This window comes from Furipterus horrens, unplaced genomic scaffold (assembly GCF_987537825.1).
Source record: "Furipterus horrens unplaced genomic scaffold, mFurHor1.1.pri manual_scaffold_9, whole genome shotgun sequence".
Taxonomy (NCBI): Eukaryota; Metazoa; Chordata; class Mammalia; order Chiroptera; family Furipteridae; genus Furipterus; species Furipterus horrens.
This window is the reverse complement of record NW_028327179.1, coordinates 23972417-23996871: the sequence shown is the minus strand read 5'-3', so window position 1 is coordinate 23996871 and position 24455 is coordinate 23972417. Positions and strand designations below refer to the sequence as shown.

The following is a 24455-nucleotide window of genomic DNA, read 5'->3' as shown; positions in this document are numbered from 1 at the left end:
TGTAATCAGAAGGATGCATGTTTATCACAGTTATTTTATTTTAGACTTGTCTGCCACTTGCTAATATGCTTGTGGAGATGACTAAGAAGTGATAGAGTTAAAATTATTTTCCCCATATAGGTCTTCTTTCACTTTGATGGTGCTAATGGTTGACTCATTATTTCAATGGCATTTTCTTCAATGTCACAATGTCTCTCTAAGGGTGAGTCACACCTTCATTATTGCTGTCTTCCTGAAGCATTCTGGTTTCTTTCATGATAAACACTAAGACCTGAGCTTCACAGATTTCACAAATCTCAGCCTCTTAGAGGATTCTTTAATTCATTCTGCCAATGGCTAATTTTTTATCTGTAGGTAAGCAGTTTTTCAGGATGTTATACCATAAAAACATTCCAGTCTTTTGGTTCTTTGATATCCTGCAGTTTTCAATTGACATAAGGAATTATAAAGCAGGGGATACTGGTAGGGGATTTCCTTTATCTCTGACCTCTGATCTCTGTAGCTCCTGGAAAACTTGAGAATTGATGTTTCCTTTGATAAGAAAATGAGCACATATAAAATGCATTAGACTATATTTAAAGACTCTTAGCAAAACTCAATAGAATGCTATATTCCTAAAACAGGGAAAATTATCAAGTATGGGTATATTTCTTAGGACTTATATGGAACTTTTTAGAGATATTTTCCAAAAAACATACATGACATATTTCTGGTTTTGAATTTACTCAAATTAAAAAAAAATCCTTTGTTTATTTCCATCTCTTCTGGCTATGACTCGCATGTCACTGTTTCTGTTTGTGCAGATGCTTGGTCGTAAGTAGCCCAGCTCCCATTTGATTATAGCATCATAGGAAGGTGCTCAAAGGCAATCTATACTCACAGTTGGAATTTAAAATTGTAAGCCACTTGTGCACTTTTGCCTGCCTCTAGTCTGTTCTCTCCCCAGCCAGCTAGAGGGATCTTTCAACGTTTAAGTATGTTCATGGCACCTTCCTGCTTGCAACTCTGATGCGTTCCCATTGCTCTTGGATTAAAGCAGAGCCTGGTGCACTACCTCGAAAGTCCACCAGGATCTGACCTGCACCCCCGTCTCCAAGCCTGGCTTATATTTTGTTGCCTCCCAATATTGTGCTTTAGCCATGCTCACCCTCTACACCACTTTTCCTCAAACAGATCTATATTATAGCATTTGTGTGTCACAATTACTTATGTTTTTCTTTACACAGATTATTGGTACCATAAAGGCAGGCAATGTCCTGTTATTTTTCTGCTTTCAGTGTGTAGCACAATGTATATCACATATTAATTGCTGCTGTATAAATACTTATATAATGAATACACTTAATGAATATAAATTCCAGTTGCTTATTTTTTTCAAATTATCACTGCTAATATATTAATGAGAGGAAATTCTTCCCAGTGAGCACAAGACCTTAATTTAGTTAAAATATAAGTGTCCACAGAAGTCTTATCTAAGAATCTAGACCATTTCTACTTGAAGTATGCTCCAGGGAACAGCCATATTAACAATTACCAGAAATGCAGAATCAGGTCTAATGCCAAACCTACTGAATCAGAATCTGCATATTTAAAAGATGCCTATGTAATTTGTATGTGTATTAAAGTTTGATAGGTACAGATCATTAATTTACACAAAATAAAGGGAACTTCATATCAGTCTAGATGGAGAGGGATTTGCTTGTACATGAAAAGAACTAATTAGAAGAGAAACCAATTTTTACTAGAATAATTGATAACACTGATGCTTTCAAAAAAGAAATAGTGAATAGCAACTGTCTACCAAGTACTGTGTGAGGAACTGGATATTCCATAATGTTTAAAAGTGATGCAGTTATTGCCTTCATGCAGGGTTCCACCTCTGCAGAAGATTCGCTTAAATAAAATGTACAAAAACTATTACACACTTACAATTAAAGCAAAGGTTAATGGAATATTCAGGCTAATATAAATCAAATAAAAATTCTAATAAAACATTATAATTTTGGAAGAGAAATGATTCCAAACTTCATTTCTTATAAAAATCAACTATATCTAAAATATACATTATCAATAAAAGCAATGATATTAGGCCTTGCCTGCTTTTATATTAAGCTATATTTTGAAGTCAAAAGAAATAAAATATGGTGGCCAAGTAAGAACAGAGGAACAGTTAAATAGAACATAATAAAATATTCAAAAAACACAAAAAATTCAAAAACATATATTGTAGCAAAATGTAATTAAAATTACATTTTATAATAACTTAAAACTGAATAAAATAAATAACATTAAATTATTGATTAAGTCTGACAAAAGGATTAAATCCCTACCTGGTAACATATACTAAAACAGATTATATATGTCTAGTAAAGATAAATATAAAAAAGAAACTTGTTATAATGAGAAATAAGAAAAATACATGTGAATACATATTTAAAACAAAGGAAGAAGTCTTCTACTTCTAACCCTGACATACTTCAGACTAGTATTTCCAGTAAGAACAATTAGAATAGCTAGCTAAATTTTTTTTTCTTAAATCTGTTTGAAGGCATCAGACATTTTAATAAAGCAAGAACTTGGAGAACCAATATCCCAGACAAAAATGAAGTGTAAAAGCAGTGTGACATTCATCTCAAATGGTACCCTTGAGAAATTTTTCATTTCTTAAACTGTGGCAAAAAGGTGAAGATGAGCAGAATTTTTAGTCATTTTATAGACCCAGGAAGAAAATATTAAGTCCAGATTGACCAGAAAGAAGTAAAATAACCCAGTTGTCAGTTATGATTTCCAAAATGCTATACCTGTGGATAAAGTAAAAAGAAAAAAATACATATCAGCAGAATTCCAGGTAGATGAAGATGGTATTTCCATAGCGTAAGTAAACACCAGGTACACACAAACGAAGACACTATGGGGAAGATTATATCAATTGTCAGAGTTCTCTTTTCCCCTTTCTTAAATCACATTGGCTGGCATTCAGCAAAAATTGTTTAGAATACCAAAATACAGAATATACCTGCACATTAAAGTAACTGCGATTTTCCAGAAAAGAAAAAACACACTGAAGGAGTTCAGCAGAGAAGAAATTTAAAAATAGTGAAATGAAAAATCTAGAACTAAAAAATATAATAATTAAGAACTGAACAAATAGATTTCACAGAAAAAGGACCAGTAAGATAGAAAATAATTCAATTAGAAATATATAGAATGACACAAAAATTAAAGAAAAGAACATAAGGGACATAGAAAAAAACTTTAACATTTAAACAAATCAACAGAAGAAGAGAGAAAAAACATCCAAGAAGAAAACTTTTAGGAAGTAATACAAAGACTGAAAAGGTAAATCCAAGTAAATGTTGAATGCATAAAACAATAATATGTCTAGTGCAGTTTTATTTATATAGAAGAAAAATATATATCACTAACATAATTAACAATGAAAGATGATGTAAATAGAGACAAAAAAATTTAAGGTCATTGAAATTTCTGGGATGAAATAGAATTACTAATTTAGAGTTTTCTTTAATAAACGAAGGTAAGTATAAACCACTAAAAGAACAGCCAAAATATGTATAGCTAATGAGCATTAGAGGAGAAATAATGATAAGAAAAATAATAAAATAAAGGAGAGGAAAAGATATGTAGAAGATATGAGGAAATAGAAAAATAGTTAAATAGATAAGAAGAAAAATAGGTAAGATGATATACTTAAACCAAAATGCATGGATTTACATCCAAAGTAAATAAATATATATCCGAGGTAAAAGACGAAGGTGATCAGACTGGATATAATACCAAAAGCCAACTTTTGTTGCTTACAAGTATTACACCTTAGACATAAGGAAATTGGGTTATAATAAAAAGATATAGTGTACAAACTTTAACTGAAAGAAATCTGGTAAAGATATATTAATATGAGGCAAATATATTTTAACAAAAAGCATCAAAGAGAGAAATTTAAAAATATTAAAACTATTAATCCACCAGAATGCTAAAATATTTTAAAATTTGTGCATACCTAATAATATTTGACCTCAGAATGTCTAAAGTTAAAATTAACATAACTAGGAGAAATACTCAAATGTGTAATTATAATAAAAGTCCTCAAGGTACTTCTCTTATTAGCTAACAGAAGAATTAGAAAAATTAGAAGAAAATATCAGTAGCAATTTAGAAGATTTAAACAACATGATTAACAAAATTAACATAATTGACATACACATGCCATTACATCTGTAGCTGCACAATTAACTTTCTTTTGAATGCATAGAAAACACTGACCAAGGTTGATCCTATGCAAACTTTAAAACAAGTCTCAGCATAACTCAGAGAATTAAGTTCAGACAGTATATTCTCTGACCACAGTAGAATGAAGCTACAATTCAATAACAAATAGATAAACAGAATTTCCCTGAATGTTTGAAAATTAACAATACACACAGATATAACACATAGGTCAAAGAAGGAATCACAATGGATATTAAAAATTATTTTGTGGCAAATGTGAATAGGAATCTGACATCAAAATTTGTGAGATAAAGCTAAACTAATTCTTGGAGAAAAATTTATAACTTTAAGTGAGTTAGAAAAAAAGGTTGTAAAGATTATGATCTAAGTATCTGAAAAAGTTAGAAAGAACAATAAATTCAAAGAAAGCAGAAAATAAGCATAAGATCAGACATTAATAAAATGGAAATTAATATTTCACAGAGAAAAGACCTTTTTAAAAGACTGACAATATTGATAAACCTCAACCAAGACAGATAAATTTAAAAGAGAGTACTTACAAATGGCAAGTATTAGAAATTTACAAAGGAGACATCCTTAGAGATTGTGCAGACATTAAAAAAATACTTTGACAAATTTTAAGCCAAAAAATTTGAAAATTAAATGAAATAAATTCTTAGAAAACCACAAAACTAATCAAAACTGACATTAAAAGATGTAAAAAAAATTAAACATTGCTCTATCTATTCAATCCATAAGAAAGCACTCCCACAAAGAAAATTCTTGGCCATGATGGCTTCATTGACAAACTCATCCAAACAGCCAAGAAAAAATAGTGATAATTCAATCCCTAAAAGATTGCAGAACATGTAGAAAAAGGGAATCACTACAAGCTCATTTTTTTACGGCATCAGAAAAACCTTGATCCCACCACTTGACAAGGATATAAGGAGAGAGGGAAATTACAGACCAAGCTCTTTCATGAACACAAATATTTAAAACATTTAAATTTATAAAGCAACCCAATAATAAATACATCAAAAGGATAATAAATCATGGCCCACTTGAGATTTCTCCAAACATACAAGATTGGTTTTAATGTTTGAAGACCAATCAGTGTAATGAAATGAGAATTTGTCAATATGCACTGTTAAATCAAAGTACCAGATATTAGATAAAATATATAAGAATCTCAATTTTGTTAAAAAAAGTAACTGAAATGACATTTTCAAAATGATAACAGTGACTTTTTTCTGTCTCATATGATAATAGATTTTAATTATATTTTCCTTTTTGATATTGTTTCCCTTCATTTTAAATAATGAATTATGATAAATTTTCTTTAAAAATAAGTGTAACATACTACAGTAAAAATAGAAGTTGCCTTACATTCTAGGGTCTTTTCTTCTACATAACATTAGAACTAAAATCTGCCTTCTTAGCCACTGCTTTTATTATATTGGTGCTCTATGCCTCATTACAAGTATAAAATTTTGTTATTCACTTTTTATTGCTTTCAGTTTCTATCATCCACATTCTTTTATGAGAGATTCAATACATTTTTTTAATGTGAAATATATCAAGAAAGCCAAGAAGTTAGCTCTCAGAATAATAAATAAGGTGATCAAACTACATTAAAACATATGTATGTTGTCCCTATTTATAACAAAATACAGTCTTCTGCAGTCAGAAGGACGGAGTGCAAATGGTATACCTGGAATCTGGGTTTATGGAGATGCTTGCCTTCTACTTATTATACTTCTCTGGACCACTTAACTTCTGCAAGCATCTATTTCCTCATTTTTATGTGGAGGATAATAATAGAACACACTTCATAGGAATGTTATATTAAATAATTATCCATTTAGCATTATTATTAATGAAAGGGAAGAACCTAGGAATCAGATATCACTTTTAACTAAGATTCATAGACATATTTTGACATTTTACTCAGTAATGAGTAGTAAATAACTATCAAAATGTGAAGTTGTACATGGCTATTAGCTTTTAACATTTTAGACTGCTTTATCCATAGAAACAGAAAAGATAAGAGATGCATGCTTTCTAAAGCACTGGAATTGCTACCAAGGACAGACTAGTAGAACAGATTCTCAAGTACACAAGAGAAACCTTAAAGTGCTTTCCCCAACTTCTGAATACTGACCCCTTCACAGCATTTCCTGAGATCCCAGTTTTCCTTGAAAACAATGCTTCCCTTTAGACTCTATCCATGGATCACCTTGAGGACCTCTTATCTCGGTCACATTTTCGTTTTTCTTATCTTCTCTTTCAAGGATGGAATGAAATCAATAAGAGAGTGTCACTTTCTAATAAGACGAATGCAAATCAAAGAAAAGGGAAAGGGTGACTTAAGCATTAAGTTGACGGGTCTGTTACTTGTAGCACAATTTCACAGTTCAGGAGCAGTCAATACTAATTCACAGGTAAAGCAGCAGCAAAGATTTTGTGATGTCAAGCAGAGTTTCCCCTGGCTGCTTCTTGATGGCATAAGAATGTTTAGATTCCAAATAATGGGAAAAAAGCCCACTTCTCTCTGCATATATAAAGTCATGCAACAAAGCTTATTTTTAAGCTGTGAATGAACGTTGGAAGAGTCAACAGTCTGAACTAGTTATTATGACATGACGCCAAAGGATTTTCTAATTGCAACTGAAATTGTTCCTACCCATTAATGTTAATTACCAACAATTTTCAGATCCTGCCAGGTAGGATAGCTTTACAGGCATATACAGTTAAAAAAATGGTATGAGTAGAACTAATAAGTGGTAAGGTTGAAACTATTTCCCTATAGGAAAATAAGGCAAATATGAGTTGGGTTTCTATTGTGTCCTTAATTGAATCGCTCTTGATCTGTCCACCACATACATTCCATAATCAAAAGCTGTTCTTATCCCTTCTCAAGAAAGCTTTCTGCAGTGTGACAATCACAAACTATACAATGTTGGAATGGGAGGGGTTTGCAGCACTGATCTCTTTTTCTAATCTCTAGATGTTTGCACATAAGACTCCCATAGAGTGAGCGCTAAGATTATCAGGCACAGTGCAAAAGCACAGGGCTGATAGTCCTCAAGACTGGAGCCACTGCGCATGCACAATTTGAGAACCCTCTCTAAAAAAAAGAAGTACAAAGTTACAGATACAAAAGACACAAATTGAAAGTTTTTAAAAAACAACATATACAAAAATAAATGGTCCTATGACAACATTGCCAGAGTCTCTCCTTCCACCCAGAGCTTTAGAAAGTGCCTGTGCAAGTGAGGAGCTCCACTCTCTTAAAGGTAAACCTTCCTCTAAGTTGCCAGTTAAAGGTGACTAGGCTATTTACATCATTGATTAACAATTAATTATTTGAATAGCAAAACGTGTAAGAAATATGTTTTAAAATAACGCATTTAGAAAATGTCTTGGGCAGTTCCTGTGGGTGTTCAATTAATAACAGGTAATAATATTATTATAATTTAAACTCTGCCTATTACAAAGACTGGGATATATTTGGAGAACATCCCACACTTTATTGAACAATATTTTTATGAACTTATTATCAAGTGTGATACAGTATAATTGTGTCCATTGGTGGTGAAAACTTTTTTGTTCCTTTAAATATTATGCTAATCTATAGTGAAACATTTTGTTTAAAAATATACTTAAGGATAAATTTTATAAACTATATCAAAAGAAATATAAAATAAAGGTTTCTTTTTAAAAATGTAAAGGTTGACATTCCATTTTATAGAAGCAATTAGCTAATAATGTAGGTAAAGGAAGACTTAAAACATTTGAAATTTCATTAGTGATTGCTGCAATTAAATGTTTTTTATTTGTAATTTATACAAGCATATTAAAATAAGTCAGAAAAGCTAAAATGTCTACTCATATATCATGTGTATGGAGAACCTCTGTTATATAAAAGTCCCACATGGAAAATGAAAAAGCTGAATAAAATTTGAATTCATTGATTTATACCACAAATCATTAATTTTTGTGTTAATATGAACATATCTCACTGGAGAGAAGAAGACCTATACTCCTGACTACCTCCAACAGGAAATGTTTCTTAGAGTGACAAAAACATAATACTTAAATGCATAGTTTGAAAATCAGTACCTTAAGTCACTAACTGAAGATTTCTTTTTCTTTCAGTTACTTTATCATGTGTGGAGGTAAAAAGTAATAACAATAAAATAAGAGGCTTGACACACCCTTGAGTAACTCAACAATCAGTGTGAGCTTTCTGAAACAGCATTCTGTAAACTGAAGAATGCTGTAAATAAAAAGTACAAAGTGTCTAGTAATCCTAAATAAATGAATAATCAACATCACTTGGGAAATTAGAGAAAGATTAAACGTCCTTAATTTTTGGTTTTAGTTTTCCTAATTCTGGATATACTACTGTATTTTTCTTACAAAAATAAAACTTCTGGTTTTTAAAAACTCATATCTGGAGATTGTATAAATATAAATAATTATGCACTAATGATTAATTAACAAGTTAATAAGTGGGTCATATCCAGAATCTAATGATCTTGCTTGAGAGACACAATACTTCTAAATTTATTTATTACCAGTATAGTTTGATAGAAGTTAGGAAACAGACATTGCCTCAGCCCACATATGTAATCCTTCACCTAAGCGTCCATTAACCCTAAAGATTTCTTTTTTGGACTTCAAGATGTTTTTTTACCTTATTGGAACCATATGAGCCATTTTCATTCCTAATGACAACTTCCTCAAACTTTTCATGTCTAGGTGCTACTGTATGTATGTGTGCATGCAGATGTGCACAAACACGTGTGTGTTACAAATATGAGCAGTATAAGTTACAATGTGTGACATTCAATGGATATGAAAAATAATTGAGAAGAATGCCAAGCAGAACAAAGAGCATAAGCAGAGACAAAAATCAGAACATCCTTAGATGAACATGTTGCTGGGAGTTCAGTTTTGCTACAGTATAAGATATAGGGAATGGGACATGGGATTGGAAATCTGGTTCTTACCAGATTCTGCAGAGCCTTGAAGGCTGGGCTCAATGAGTTTATACTTGAACCTTCATGTTCTGTGGTATGTAGAGTGGAGAGTCATTACCGTAGAGGATTCTTCACTGAAAAGGCAGAAATCAAATGTTTACAGGCTTGTAGCTTTGGAATGGGGAACAGATGATGCAGGTACAGTCTGGTTGAAGCCTGGGTTCTGAATTTTTGTGTAGATAAAGGAGAATATTGGTATTCAAGAGTTTGCCTTAGGGCTCTACTAGGCAGATAAATGAACTGGTAAGTGCAAACCAGTGTTAATGGTGTTAATGCTGTCTTAATGTGCATCTAACATAGTCCTGAGAGGAACAAACTGACTGCCAAAGACATGATGTCTAAGATGCATCGCTTCCAGAATTCTGATAGTTCAGTAAAGTGATTCACTGGGGTGCAGGGGCCTCATATCAAAGCACTGTAGACAGTATTAACTTATTCAGCAAAGGCACGGGTCTCGTGTATTTCAAAGTCCTTGGTATAAATCTATTATTTACAGGGATTCGATCCCATCTTTTTGAAGATGCTTTCACAGTATCATAGGCTAAAAAAAAATGGGTTCCAATTCTCAAACTACCACAAATATTTCTACTTCTTTACTGCTATGATGTTAAACTAACATATTAGCTCTGCTCACATTTTCATAGCCTGGCAGTCAGAATAGCAACTGCTCTTAGACGGTGAGATTCCCCGACTTCTGTAAAACAATGTTATTTTCTGTAAGAGTTAACACATTTGCTGATGTTTCCAGTCTGCTGAGAAGTTTCCATATGTGCAGTTTCAGAGCATAATGGTAGAAAAAGAAGAGCTCTACGGTCTTGTCCGTGGGATACCTGAAGGCTACAAAGGACCATTAATAGACCTTTGATGGTAACAGTGGGAACAGAAAGCAGTAAATGCTTTTAGTTGTTTTTCTGATGCTCCTAGCACTAGTAAAATCAGTCTTCAAAATGCGATGAAACATAAATAGCCAGCTCCTTTGATAGCCACTGTTTTGCCTCTAGAGCTGCACGGTTTCGGTTATAAGATATCACAAACTCCTAGGATAAAATTGTTTGCTTTTCAGTTCCAGATATGATTCCAAGCTATAAATAGTTTAATAGTAATAATCGAATACCTAATTATTTAAATTGTAGAAACAACAGTAAAACGATTTTATGGTTATGAGTATTTGGAAGTCTAACAGGCATTCCTCTTGCTGAGAAGCATCCTATAGAGCTGGCCTTGTGTTTATATATTATTCATTATAACTTGCAGTTTGCTGAATTGTTGGGAAACCCATTTATACTTTTACACACCCTTTTAAAAGATGGTCACATAAAATCTTTGTTGTTTAATTCTTCTCAATTGGAATGCTTAATTTATTTATAGGTAGATGACTAGAAAGTTATAACATATTGTACAGAAGGTTCATATGAGAACATATCTGGTTATCACTAAATTGTCTAGGGCAATGAAATACCATCTACACATTTCACTTGTAATATGTATAATCCAAATAGAGATGATTTAAATTTTTCATAGATATTTCAATATTTCATTCTGTGGTTGTCTACTTAACAGATTCCTAAAGAGAGTTGGAGAATTTATGATCAATAATTTATTGAGATTGTTATGATTAAATGATATTAAAAATAATATTTACTGTTTTCTCTTTGCTCTCTTGGTTTCTTTGTTTTTTCTCTGTTTAAAAAGTAAGATAATGCCATTATTATGATGGATGGAATTCAGTAAAATTTAGGGCATTTTAATTCTGAACTTTTATAAAGTTATTCTTGTTAGAGCTTATAAAATATTCCAGAATTTCTGGCATACTTGATATCAAAACATTGAAGGTTTGCTTATTTCCTGGGTGTGGGTATTTCTAATTAGACAATCTTTGTGTTTCCTCTTTTCTTTCAGATATTCCCATGGGGAAAACATTAAAATCCCTGAAAGGATTTTTTTTTCATACTCCAGATACACTTTTTGATTTTCCTTTTTGCTTAAAATATTATTTCTATTCTTATTGTTTGCAATTAGCAAACAGCTTGTACAGTTGTTATTTATAATTAACTGCATTAAAAATGAATTTGGTCAAGCTGATATTAAGCCATTAAATCACACCTTTCACTTTATTATTAAAATTCTCTCATTGGGTTATGTTTTATCTTAGATTAATATTAAAATGTTAATACTACCATTATAATTCATATTTTTTATCTTGAACAAATGTTGCATATTTATGTTTGTAGTATATTATGCAACATTTCAAAGGGCATATGTAAATGTTAAATCTTCATTATCAACACACAATAACCATTTTTGTCTCACTTTTTCCAACAATTTTAATTTGATTTAGTAGTGTGACATTTTCTTTTGGGGGGATGGTTAAATTATTTTATAAATAAAAACTCATGCATCACAGTGCTATGTGGAACCATGTTGGAGCCTGGGGCAAAAGCAAATGTGTGAATTCTGACTTTAATGAAAGTAAAGTCATCAATCATTTTTTTCAAAATCTACTTCTTTTCTTATCTCATTCTGAGTAGAGAAAATTGCCATGTTTGTCAAAAATTTCTCTTGATCAAGAGATAATCTAAAATAAGTTTAATTAGCTTCAGCTTAATTAAAATTATAATAAATTATTTTTCCAAATATTTAGCATAAAATGATATCATGGAAACTTTTTTTCATCAACTATATTGTTCTGAAACAAATTACCCATTTAAAAACACAAAGATGTATCCAGGGGTGCACATTTTTCTTTTTGCCTCAAACTCATATATGGCTCTTCATGGCAGTAGTCTTTATTTAAACTGTTGATATTATCTTAAGGATGGGTTTGTTTGCATTAATTTTTATTTATAAAATTGTTATATTAAAATATTATTATTTTGATTACTGAGTTTTTGGGACTGAGATAAATGCCTCTCTTGCAACAGCCTAATAGCCTAGTTCTAGCTTGGTTATAGAATAAAGTCACCAGTTACAAAAAACAAACAAACAAAAAATACACTAAAATACAGATAATACTAAAACAATTTTTTTTTTTGCTAATAAGTAAAAAGAAAAATAAATTTAATTAAAATTATTTATTTTGGTCATAATGTGTAAGAATGACTCTCCTGTGATGGGAATACTGATTTATGGTTTTAGTGATCTTTGGATAGATGCTCATATTAAGAAAAATGAAATATACATATGCCATAAGCATACACACACAGATTATGGCCACATTTTGTGGCAGATATTCTTAAAAAATTCAGTAAAAGAACTGAAGGAAAATATCTTGATTTCATCAGTGGATTAGTTTTTTATTTTGAAGCTTAGAGGATCTACTTACACTTGTTTCTTTCCCATTTCAAGTTTTAGAGTATTGCTGCTTGCTCATATTTTTATCATCTCTAAGGAACATTTTGGAAAACAAAGACTAGAATATCAGCAATAAGCCAGACATCAACTCAAACATCCATGCGCCACAGATGATGATAACATGTCTCATGCCTGCTGAGCCCTGTGCCAGGGGACAGGGGAGCCAACTGGTGCCTCCTGCAGCCCAGGGCAGAGCTTCTTAACTCTGCTGTGAGCCCGAGTCCTCTGGGGAACTGCCAGACAATGCTGGTACCTGGGCTTTCCCCAAGGCCAATTACTGGACATTTCTAGCAGCTGGAGCCCAGGTATCAGCATTGTTTAAAAGCTCCCCAGATATTTTATTTTTTTATTTTTTATTTTTTAATTTTTTTCAAGGAGTGTGGCAGAGTTGTAGAGACAGGCCCCAAGATATATGGAAACAGTCCGTCTGGATTTCCTGTGCTCTTACTGTGGTACCATCTGTCCCCACACCAGCACAAAGCATCCCCAGGTATTTTAAAGTGCAGCCTGGATTGAAAGTCACCTGTATGGTACAGTCTACTGGAGAGGACACAGGCAATCTATACAATCATTCACTCACACATTCAAAATGAGATGAGGCTATGGGAGAACAATGGAACAATGCTTTAGAGAGGAAGAGGGGCGGACCCCACAGGATGCCCACATAGACCTTCCTGAAAGGTAAAATTCAGACAGAGACTGTAGATGATGAGGTGGCGGCCGTGTAAGGGCAAGAACAGGGCATTTCAGGCAGAGAGAAAACCATGAGCCAAAGTTTTAAATAGGGAAAAAGGGAGATGAGTGTGCAGGATTGCAGGGCCGCAGGGGGGAGTGACCAGAGGTGGAGTTAGGTGGGCTTGGAACAGGTGAGTGGAGGAGGAAAGTGACCAGGAAGTAAGTTTTGTGTGCCTGCATCTCTCCCAGTTACTGCCCAGAGCAAGTCTTTGAGATCTGTAGTAAGTAAAATGTAAGAGTTCAAGCTATAAAGAGGATATAATACAGACTATACAGACTTCATGGGAATTCATGTGAATAGACTATAAAGACAGATTTTAAAGTAAGTTTCTTTCTCTCCTCTATTTGTTCTCTCTTGTGGGAATAAACTTTTATAGAATTCCCTTCTTTTTAAGATTAAAATGTGGATAAATATTAATTTCTAAATAATAAAGAGAACACATTTAAGATACGACAATGTAAACTCTGGTCATGATAAGACTATGTCATAAAGATAAGCTACAGAGTCTGAGTTGAGGAATTCTTTATGACACACTATCTTCCTAGCAATTATGACCAAATTGGTTAAAGCTGCTAAAATGATAACTATTATGTCAGGTCAAAGCACTTACTAGTTCAATGACTGCCTTCAATATCACAGTATGCAATAAAATGCCTTTCTCATAACTGTCATTTTCTTAATTTGATTGAAATAGAGAAGTAGCTTTTACTGGAACAGGAACATGACTTCTAACAACTGACCGTGCAGAGAGTAGATGTCACTTCTGTGACCTTGTCACATTCTTCCAAGAAAAGGTTTTGAGAAACTTTTTGAAAGACAGAGTCCGTACTCTTTCTTCCTTTCTGGTCAATTAAAAATAAAACGATGCTTTTTTTTCTTTATCAAACCAAGTAAGTGATGTTATCCTCTTAAGAACCACAGGTTAATGTCATGGGCCATGTTAATCTGGCTTATATGATGACATTACTTAAGAAAATAGAAATGTCATTCCCTGGTGCCATTTTCCTTTAGGCATGAAGGTTAACCCACAATTTCAAAAAAATAGAAGAGGTCAAACCTTTAGAAATCAATAGTTAATGGGGCAAATATAGCTTTTTTTTTTTTTTTTTTTTTTGTATGGAACCTATTCCAATTAAGAAATCCCTCACCCATTTGGAATGAAGAAAGAAAAAAGGTAACCTTTGGACAAAGACCACTGATCATTCCTGCCAAGCTGAGCTCCAGAGGGTTGTATCTACCTGTATTAAATTCAAAGCTTTGGCTGTTTCTGAAATGCTTCCATATTATACATTTCATTTTATTTCATGGGGAATATTATGAAACTTGTTTAGCTTCATGCAAATAATAGCAAATATGAACCTAAATACTCAATATGACCACATACTTTTAGAATGGAGGAAACATTACACATTCTCCTGAAATTTTTAGGTATCTAAGTATTTCTTTAGCTAATCTTCTAAGGGATAAATTGCTTGTCCAGTAAAATAAACTACAGTATATTTTTCTACCTAACTTTTCAGGGATCAAAAAGTAACCAAAGTTGGTGAACATACAAGAAGCAAATTATGCATTCATCCTGGTTCAGAGAGTGTGAGGTAGCCATATATTTTAAAAGTGCTTGCTTCTCAAAAAGTAAATTTGTATGTTAGATTGATATTTTAGGGAAAGTATAAATATACTGGAGTGAAGGTAAGCTCTCAGTTGGACAGATAGCTTAGTTATCTTTCTCTCTCAGACTATATTTCCTGAAACATAGGTCTGACTGGTGGCAACAATTTATTCCACTGGCTCCCTGGTATTTTATTTCTTATTTCTCTTCAGCTCTGTTATCTAAGGAAGTTGCTCTGGTATTTCAGAAGATGGAAGTTAGGACAAGCTTGTTTCACTGAGAACTCTTGTTCTGTGGTACACTGTACAGGCTATTTATGCCACTCCCCAACAACTCGTGCTCTTTCAATTCTTCTCCTTGGGAAAAGCAAGTCATCAATTTTCTTAAAAGAGTCATTTAAAAAAATTGTTTGTTTGTTTACTTATTTTTAGAGAGAGGGGAAAGAAGAAAGAGATGGAGAGAAACATCACTGTGTGGTTGCCTCTCACTCGCGCCCCCAAATGGGGACCTGACATGCAACCTAGTCATGTGCCCTGACTGGCAATCGAACCAGCGACACTTGGTTTGTAGGCCAATGCTCAATCCACTGAGCCACACCAGTCAGGGTTAAGAGTCATTTTTTTAATATATTAAAACTAAACATGTATTTGTGCTGCTACTCCTAACATTCTTGCTTAGTTTTAATATTCCCCTTTAAAATGTTAGCTGAATTGAATAGAAATGTGTTCATATAGTGGGATATTTGGATAATACCTCCTTTATCCATCTTTAGTTTCCTTGACATTCTTAATGGTATTTTCTAAATAACAGAGTTTTTCCTAAGGTAAATAGCTATCAGTGACAAATTAAAGTGGAATACTGAAGTCATAAAGTCATACAACTGTTAAGCAATCCCTCACTTAAAAAAGGGGGAGGAGGTACATGATTTATGAGTGAAATATCCATGATGTGTTGGGTTTTCATATCCTTTAAAATTGGGGTGAATATAATTCCAAGTGAAGGAAGTAATTCACATTTACACATTTATTCAAATTTATTCAACACATTTATTATGTACTAAGTAGACGGACCCTCATTATCTAGTAAAGCTAATAATAATATATACTCTCCACTTATTATAATTTTAAAATAAATGTAGGGAATAAAGTGTCTTGCTCAAAGTTAGTCAGCTAGAAAATAGTCAAAGTAAGACTAACTTTTAGTCTTGAGTCCAAGATTAGGATTGTTGAGATATCCAGTCAGAATGCTGAAGGTTAACCATAATTAGACACCATCTTATTTCATTTGTGAAATAAAAGACTAGTGGGTTTGGTGTTACGTTTCCCTAATAGAAGGGTAATAGCTTTGCTAATGACTAGCTTTATTCTCTGTTCTCCTTACCTAGAAAGCAAGGATAGTAATATTTACAGGGTTACTGTTGAAGCAAATTAGAAAATACATGTGCACAGAACCTGGCATATATCAAGTTCATGTACCATGATATATGATAGCTGTTGCAATGGCTCACAACATTACTGCCTTACATGAACATTTTTGAAAACAAGTTCTATAATACATAAGACTTGCAACTAATTAAGGCATCTCTGTTTTACTTCTCTCATGAAAGTTCAATAAATATGTTTGTAGTAATTTATTTCATAAAACTCAGAGGAATCATTTCACTTCTTATTTTACCCAACATCCCAATAATTAGGTTTATAGAGATACTGAAAGAAGTTTTCTATTTGAGATTTTAAAACATCCAGGTATATAAAAGTATAAAGAATATAGCTAAGAAGTCTTGCCACTCTTAACTACTTACTTCATCAGTCATTTTTTCCCATGGTCTCATTCTGCTGCACCTTTAGGCTACTCTTCTGAACCTGACTCCAGTGGATTAGTGACTTTATTTTGGACTTTGTACAGTGCCACTCTCTTAGTATGGTATTTCCAATAATTGCTATTTACCTGCATACATTTAAAGCAAGGGAAAAAAGAACACCCACAGTATGCTCTTTCCAGGCCACCAGAAACCAGTCAGGACAATCTCCACTGGATTTAGGTATATTACTCCATTTGAGCCACTAAAATTCAAGCCCTATCTCCATTGGAGAGTTTTCCAGTTAAACTGAATATTGAGAGTATTCAGACATAGGACAGAAAACCAATAAAAGGGTCTGATGACAGCTGCTGACTTGTAGAGAGAGTATCTGACCTGTAGAGATTCTATCATTGAATATGAGGTGGTGAAACTTTCAATAGTTCGAAAATTGTTCATCACACTGCTCATGAGGTTTATTAAACACAGTTCAAGGCAATTAGAAAAGGGACAGATGGATTTCTTTTTGAGCAAAGTAACTGTGAACATAGGCACTATGTTTGAACTGAAATATGCAATATGCTTCCTATTCCAACTTTTCTAACCTAAATGTACTATTATACTCTATTTCTTAGAAATACAAATTGCAGTATCTATCAAAAGAGTGGGAGTTCAAAGTCTAGCTCTAGAGGACTATTCCACAAAAATTTTAGGATGACTATTACATATCACCATGTGTGATGAGTTCTAGAATATGAACCTAATGTAGATAATTGAATATAAACTTGCTACATGCCAGAATCCTTACCTAAACTGTATCATCGTTCTCAGCAATAATTCATATTTTTCATAATTTATGGATGAGGAAACCAAGTCTTAGTGAGGTGACTATATCTCTTGTGATCACACAGGTAGCATTTGGATGAGATAAGATATTAAACCAGCTATATCTAACTTTCAAGATCACAGAAATTTCATCACAGAACTATGTTCCCTGTTCATCTCTTGCTGATCATAATAAACTACAATTAAAGAAGAATACTGGTAAAACAGAGTGTATAACAAGAATAGTCAGGATAATAGTCTTAAAATGTATGAAGATCTGATAATGTTTAACCTAGAAAGTAGTTATTGATTCACTTATCCAATTAAAATTTAATGAGTGCCAAACATGAACCAGTCTCTGTGCTAGATGCTAGAATTTCAGAAAATTATCAAGATTGAATCTGTATCCTTAATAGCCTACTTAGTATCAGAGAGGGAGGAAAAAATAAAATACTGATTTCCATGGAGAACTAGCTATATGCATAAGCTGCTATGGAAAGACAAAATTGAGTACCTAATTACTCTCAAATGGGGTGCAGCAGAATGACTTGACCAAGAGCACATTAACTGAACTCGTATTGTAAAACTCAAATGAGTTAGGCTGTCAAATGAGATAGAAAAGTATGTTGGGAGAGTTGTTAATTGACAGGTAATGTGGAAAACTAAATGCTGGTGCGACCAGTCCAAAGACAGTAATGTTAGGACATAGTGGTAAGTGATTCTGGCAAGTAGTTGGAAACTGATTCTGAAGAGCAAGTTAAATCATCTGGACTTTATCCTGAGCATGGTAGCAAAGAAGTGACATTTGTTACATTAGGGAGCTAACAGGATAAATCCACATTTTAGAGCGATCTTATGGCAGCAGTATGAAGATCAGATTGAAGGTGGGCATGGCTCAGGACATGGGGACTAGCAAGCTATTGCAGTGGTCCACAGTAAATGATAATGAAGAACTGGAATAAGTTTCAGTGCAGTTGTGGTACTTTGCTAAATAGATATGATATAAAGCAAGGAGTTTAGGAAGACCATACTTCTAGATTGAATAATTTCATAAATGCTGAGGCCCAGTTACTAAACTAGGGAATAAAGAAGTAGAACCTGGTTTGGTGAAGAAGATGAGTTCAGACTCAATTCAGACGTGTTATGTTTGAATTACTGTGTGGGATGAAGACCTAGACATGTTCAGTAGGCAGTTGGAAATAATGAGTTGGCAACATGGGTGTTAATTAAATCTATAAATGAGGGTGAAATTGCCAAGAGGTAATATATTGTTTTCAAGATTTATCAGAGAAAAAAAGATTAGACTTCTAATGTGACTCCATTAAGCATATATAAGACAAACCAGCTGAAAGATACAAGTAGATTTTAATTCTGTGTAAGGAAGAACTTCTAAAACTGCTGTGAAATATGAAGGTGCTATCTCAAAAGTTCTTGGTAGTGTTCAAAAAGAAGAAAGTAAAAGGTATTAAGAATGTGAAATGGAGTTTCAGAATATTATAGATTAGGGTTTATAAACTCATATAGCTATGTGCACTAGGAAAGGAACACATATAACTGAAGAGTAAGCAGTAAAATAATATGGAGAGTTCATGTCCTATCTGAAATGGAGCATGAGTTGTGTTCTGATTATGGCTATAAAAGAATGTAAATCCACCACTATAGTTTTGATCAGAGGTTCGAGAACTTTAAAAATAGTAATTTTGTGGGAAATACCAAGTTTTCAAATCCTGGCAATGAATTCAGTATCTTTGAATTTGGCAAGGCCAAATGATAGCCATCTCAGTGAATTTAACAATAGATTCTGATAACATTTCCTATTATAAGAATTGTAGTTCTTTCAACCTGTGATCTTCCGGTTTTTAACATAATAGTATTATTTGCCATTGACCAATCTATCTTTTGCCTTGAACTTTCAAAAACATTATCGCATTACATTCTCTGTACCTGGAATAACCTTCCCAGTTACTCAGACTTTTGACTGTTCGTTAACTCTTTAAGGCCCAACTCATGCCCGGAAGTCTTCACGGATACCTTCAGGAAGAATGAACAGAATTCTCATTTCCCTTAAGTCAATTAATTTATTTTTCATGCTTGTTATATGCTACCATATATTTGGAATTCAAACTCCTTGAGGATACTGATAACTTATACAATTGAATTGGGACAACTGTAATAGCATAAACAATAAAGCATATTAAAAAAAACCTTATACAATTGTATATCTTATATGGTATTCTACATAAATTTAATGTGTAGTAAATATTTCTTGAATGAACAAAGCCCAAGAATGAGGCATAAGCAATTCTTATTCTCCAGCTGTTAATTGAACCCCAAAAGATAATAATCATCATCAATCCATTACAGTATATAAGCTTCTTTCAAACGTCTTCTCATTAACCTTCACAAGAACTCTTCAAGATGAGAGAGGAAGCTATTGTTAATAACTTCCCACTTAGTTAAAGATCTCTCTGTAGAAAATGCAGGAACCTGCATAGGAAGATCAAATTGAAGGTCACCTAGTTTCTATACTTAGGTGTCATCCTAGGAATTGAAATAAAATTCCTCCACTAAAAATAACACCAATTAAATGTGTGTAAATAAGCACTGCACACTGACTTCTTTTAGTCAACTACTAAATGTCTGATACCTGTTGTTTCAGGTATATATTAATTGCACCATGCCCCAGGTGATCAGGAATCTGTTGACTATTTTTACTGAATAATCATAATAGTTAAATTAGCCTTTGATGGACTCTGACACTTAATATAATAGGTCTGATGGTATGTCAGACTGAATCTATGTAACTTTACTTTTTCAAAAATAAAAATTAATTGAATATATGTATCTAAATATGATATAATGATTATTTCTCTGTAAAATATGTTCATGAAAACTGAAAAATCAGAAAAAACACATCTGCCTAGATAACATTATTTTGATGTTAGGATCAGGAAATACGGCCATACTTCTGGCTGTAGAGCATTTAACAGTGAATCTAAGAAGTGGTTTTATTTTCAATCTTTGAGATTGCATGAGTTGGCAGATTAACAATACTGTATTTCATTTCAGCTTTCACATAATTTATTCACTGTTGCAAGGAGACCCTCTAGGGAATGTCCCAAATCTCTGTAATGTTACTTTTTACTATATTTTCCATTTAGCTACAGCTGACAGATGTGACAAAATTGCAAGTAGCCAGGCAACTCCCCCAACGGGGTCTACAGAAACAATTCCCACAGCTGTACCCAAGAAAGACGGCAAATTATACCACACTCAGGTTAAATTATTTCAAGTTAATTTGCACTTGAAGTTCTTTCTCCAAAGACACCTTTATTTCTCAATGTATCACAGAGCTATTCTGGGCTAATTCTATTTAGGTTCAAAACAATACTTCAAATTGGAAATCATCCAACACTGAAAGGAAGTACAAAGATTGAGGAATGTGCTGACTTCAGAAACGGTGATGTGAAGAGAGAGCTATGTCAATTATGGAAACTGACAGTTTTAACCATTTTAAAGAGGTACCTAATATTGGAAAATGATATCAGCTATGTAGCCCAAATTTATTTTTCATTTTATATACAAGTGACTTAAAAATAAGCATATATGCATGCAGGTGCCTTGACATGTTCCTGATTGTTTTGTTTTTTGCATTTACAATGCCAATATGCCTTAACATTGCTAAGAGTCAGATAACTAATTAAGGGCCAGAAAAACCCAATACAGCATCTGTAGCAAGAAAATAAATGAACCTCTGTCCTACTAACAAGATAGTGTATCTTCTGTGTTCAGGCTAGTTAGATGCTAACCTGGAGGCGTGAAATTCCAAGTTCTATCTAAGAAATGCAGCCTCAATCTTTAAAAGGCATTAACTTCTTAAAAAATTATGTTCCATGGCCATATAGTTTGGACCAAAATTAAACCTATATTGTACTAGTATTGCTCTATTTATATTATGCTTTTTATTCCTTCTCTCTGGAAAAAAGGAGAACTGGAGAAAATCCACTAGAAAATGAAAATGTACTAATTTAAGCTTTGTATCTTCTGGGATGTCCAGCTATTGATTAGCACTAATTTTTAATTTTTATCAGTTTTTTTGAGTCTAATTTTATGATTACAAATCCTTAGCTTGATACATTAACAGTATAAGTAAAATATATAAAATATATGAAATACAAACTATAAGTAAATCTAGCATAATGCAGAAGCATTCTTAAAAACTGAGATCATGAGTTACCTTAAAAGTTAATTATGGTGATGAAAATGTGTTCTAAGGAGATAAATGCTGCATGTAATTAAAAACAAAATCTCCCTTCAGACTCACACTTAACTTCAGAATCCACTAGTTTTGCTATTTGGTGGCACCACTTCCCCAGGAGGAAATCTTCGACTTTCCACCTATGGAACTGGAGTGTGACAATTACCGTGTGACTGACTTCTTGGATTTCATGTAAATAGTGTGTTAAAAAAGTGATGATAATTTGCACTGACGGAAATGTCAGGAAAGGCACTGAATGCGCGCGGGCGTGAACACACACACACACACACACACACACACACACAGAGGGTGGCTCTGTCCCCACACATCTTGTATTGTCCTAGACAAAGTCTTCTTATTTAGAAGCAGAAGCAGACAACATATAAGAATGCTCAAAATTATATGAAGATAGTATTTATTTGTTGAATATTTTATAAACAGTATATTTATTTTAACTCTTTGTAATTATTGAATTACTATTTTTTAAAAGTAATTAGTTTCTGAAAATCACAAGGCATATAACATACCAAAGATGAGAACTCTGTTTTACAGGAGGTCTTCTGATTGTAGATCAGGTTAAAGAGATACCACTTGTTAGATCAGTTCCTGGCAGGCTCCCAAATATGGTATAACAAGGGAAATTGATTAAATAATGTACTCTCTTTTTCTACAATAATAGTACAAAAAGTCATTGTTAGGGGCACTAATTTCAAATAAAAACCGACCATATGGTATTGGAAATGTCTTAGCTTTTGGAAGGCAGTTGAATTTTATGCAATTCTATTTTTCCTTACTAAAAAATTCACTTAAAGAGTTTAACAAAAAAAATTATTAACTGAAATTAACGCTTAGTAAATATGTTGCCTTCAGTGAAAAAAAGTAAGAGCTCTGTATTTATAACCACATATAGATTCTTTACTGAAAAATGATCTTATTACTAAAACTGTAGCTGCAGTGTTTTCATGTTTGCTTTCTTAAAAGAAGATGAAAGATGAAATTATCTCTCACAAACATTTCTGAAAATTGGAGTAATTTAATTTGATCTTAATGGCAATCTCAGGTTGGGACAGTTGGGCTCTGGATCTCACAGCTGTTTGCTCTCACTGCCTTATCTGTCTAATAAAGTACTCTCATATTCATGATTACTTCATAGCCCGGGGAAAAATAACAGACTTCATCTACAAGTAATTCCAGCTTCACATTGGGAAACACTGGTAACTTTAAAGAACTGGTTGTATTTAAGTTTATATGCCCAGATTGTTTGCACTGTTTTCTTTTAAAGAATTGTAATCTTTAATTTGATTATTATTTTACAAGAACATGAAAAATATCCTCCTTTTTATGTAATTTTTAAAAATGCCTTTGTAATTTTCATTACTTAAAAAAATAGGTTTGTATACTTTACAGTAGTGATAAGTGCTTTAAAATTTAAACATGTAATATTTTGTAGGGTTCCAGTTGCCATGTTTCAAGATATGTACACCATTCAAACTGTTAAAAAACACAATACATGTCCATTTTTCTTTTCATGTGGGATGTTGCATACCAAGATAAATTAAACCACGCATGGACCATATAGTAAATATATTATAAGGGCTTTCATATACAATTCATACAGATTTTCAATATGTAGATATTTCTTTAGAGCTGTGTGCAAATCACTTGAAATTCATGGTCATCAGTTATTTATTTTCCTTCTTCGGCAATCCATTTATTTCATATTTCAAGGTTTTTTCCAACTGTTTAAAAAATCCTCACTCGATGATATATTTATTGACTTTAGAGAGAAAGAAAGAGTGAAACATCAATGTGAGAGAGAGACACCGATCAGTTGCTGCCTGTACTGATGCTGGTCAGGCATTAAACCCGCAACTTTTTGGTGTACAGGACAATGCTCTAACCAAATAAACTACCCAGCCAGGGCCATCCTGGAGTTTCCTGCAGATTTTCTAAGAGATATATATATATCATTACAATTCACTAGGAGGATATTTAAAAAATGGAAAATAAAGAATTATTTAAATTTCATTAAGATCTTTTTCCTTAGCTACACTCTACTTAGAAACTGACAGAAACTATTATACAGATATTGCTGTTGTTTTCCTAGTGAAGCGCTTCAAAAACTTTAGTGTGCAAATAAAATCATCTGGGATCTTGTCAAAATGCAGATTCCGACTTACTAGGTCTAGGACAGGAACTGACATTCAGTCTTCTAACAAGCTCCCAGATGATGTAGATGCTGCTGGTCCTCAAGCCACACTTTGCAAGGTTCAAGGTGACATGCTCATGCTCTTTCTACTCACTTCTGAAACCTCCACCCCAGAAGGTTGACTCGTATGATCATAACTGGGCTACCGAGGGATCCGACTTCTGAACCAGTCTCTCTCTCCATCTTTCTCTCCCTTTCTTTCTCTGTACTTCTCTCTCTCTCTCCATCTATCTTTCTATCTCTATCCTATCTCTCTGTTTCAATCTCTGCCTCTGTCTTTCAAGATCTTGGCACAGCTGAGATCACTTTCTTCCGTGGATGTGATTTCATACGCCAAGCTATTGGCTGTACCTTGCCACCTCCAAGCCTTATCTCTGACTGCAAGGTATATTTC

The 24455-nt window shown here is 33.1% G+C and overlaps 1 protein-coding gene and 1 non-coding gene across 2 annotated transcripts in view; both read right to left on the bottom strand.

The window, feature by feature from the left end:
- THSD7A (thrombospondin type 1 domain containing 7A) overlaps window positions 1-24455 on the bottom strand; it is a 268582-nt gene that overhangs the window by 228405 nt on the left and 15722 nt on the right. The gene's annotated exons all lie outside the window — the stretch shown is intronic.
- Window positions 13002-13130, bottom strand: LOC150001425 (small nucleolar RNA SNORA55). The gene has a single exon (XR_016513233.1). It is a non-coding gene; the product is annotated as a small nucleolar RNA SNORA55 (small nucleolar RNA).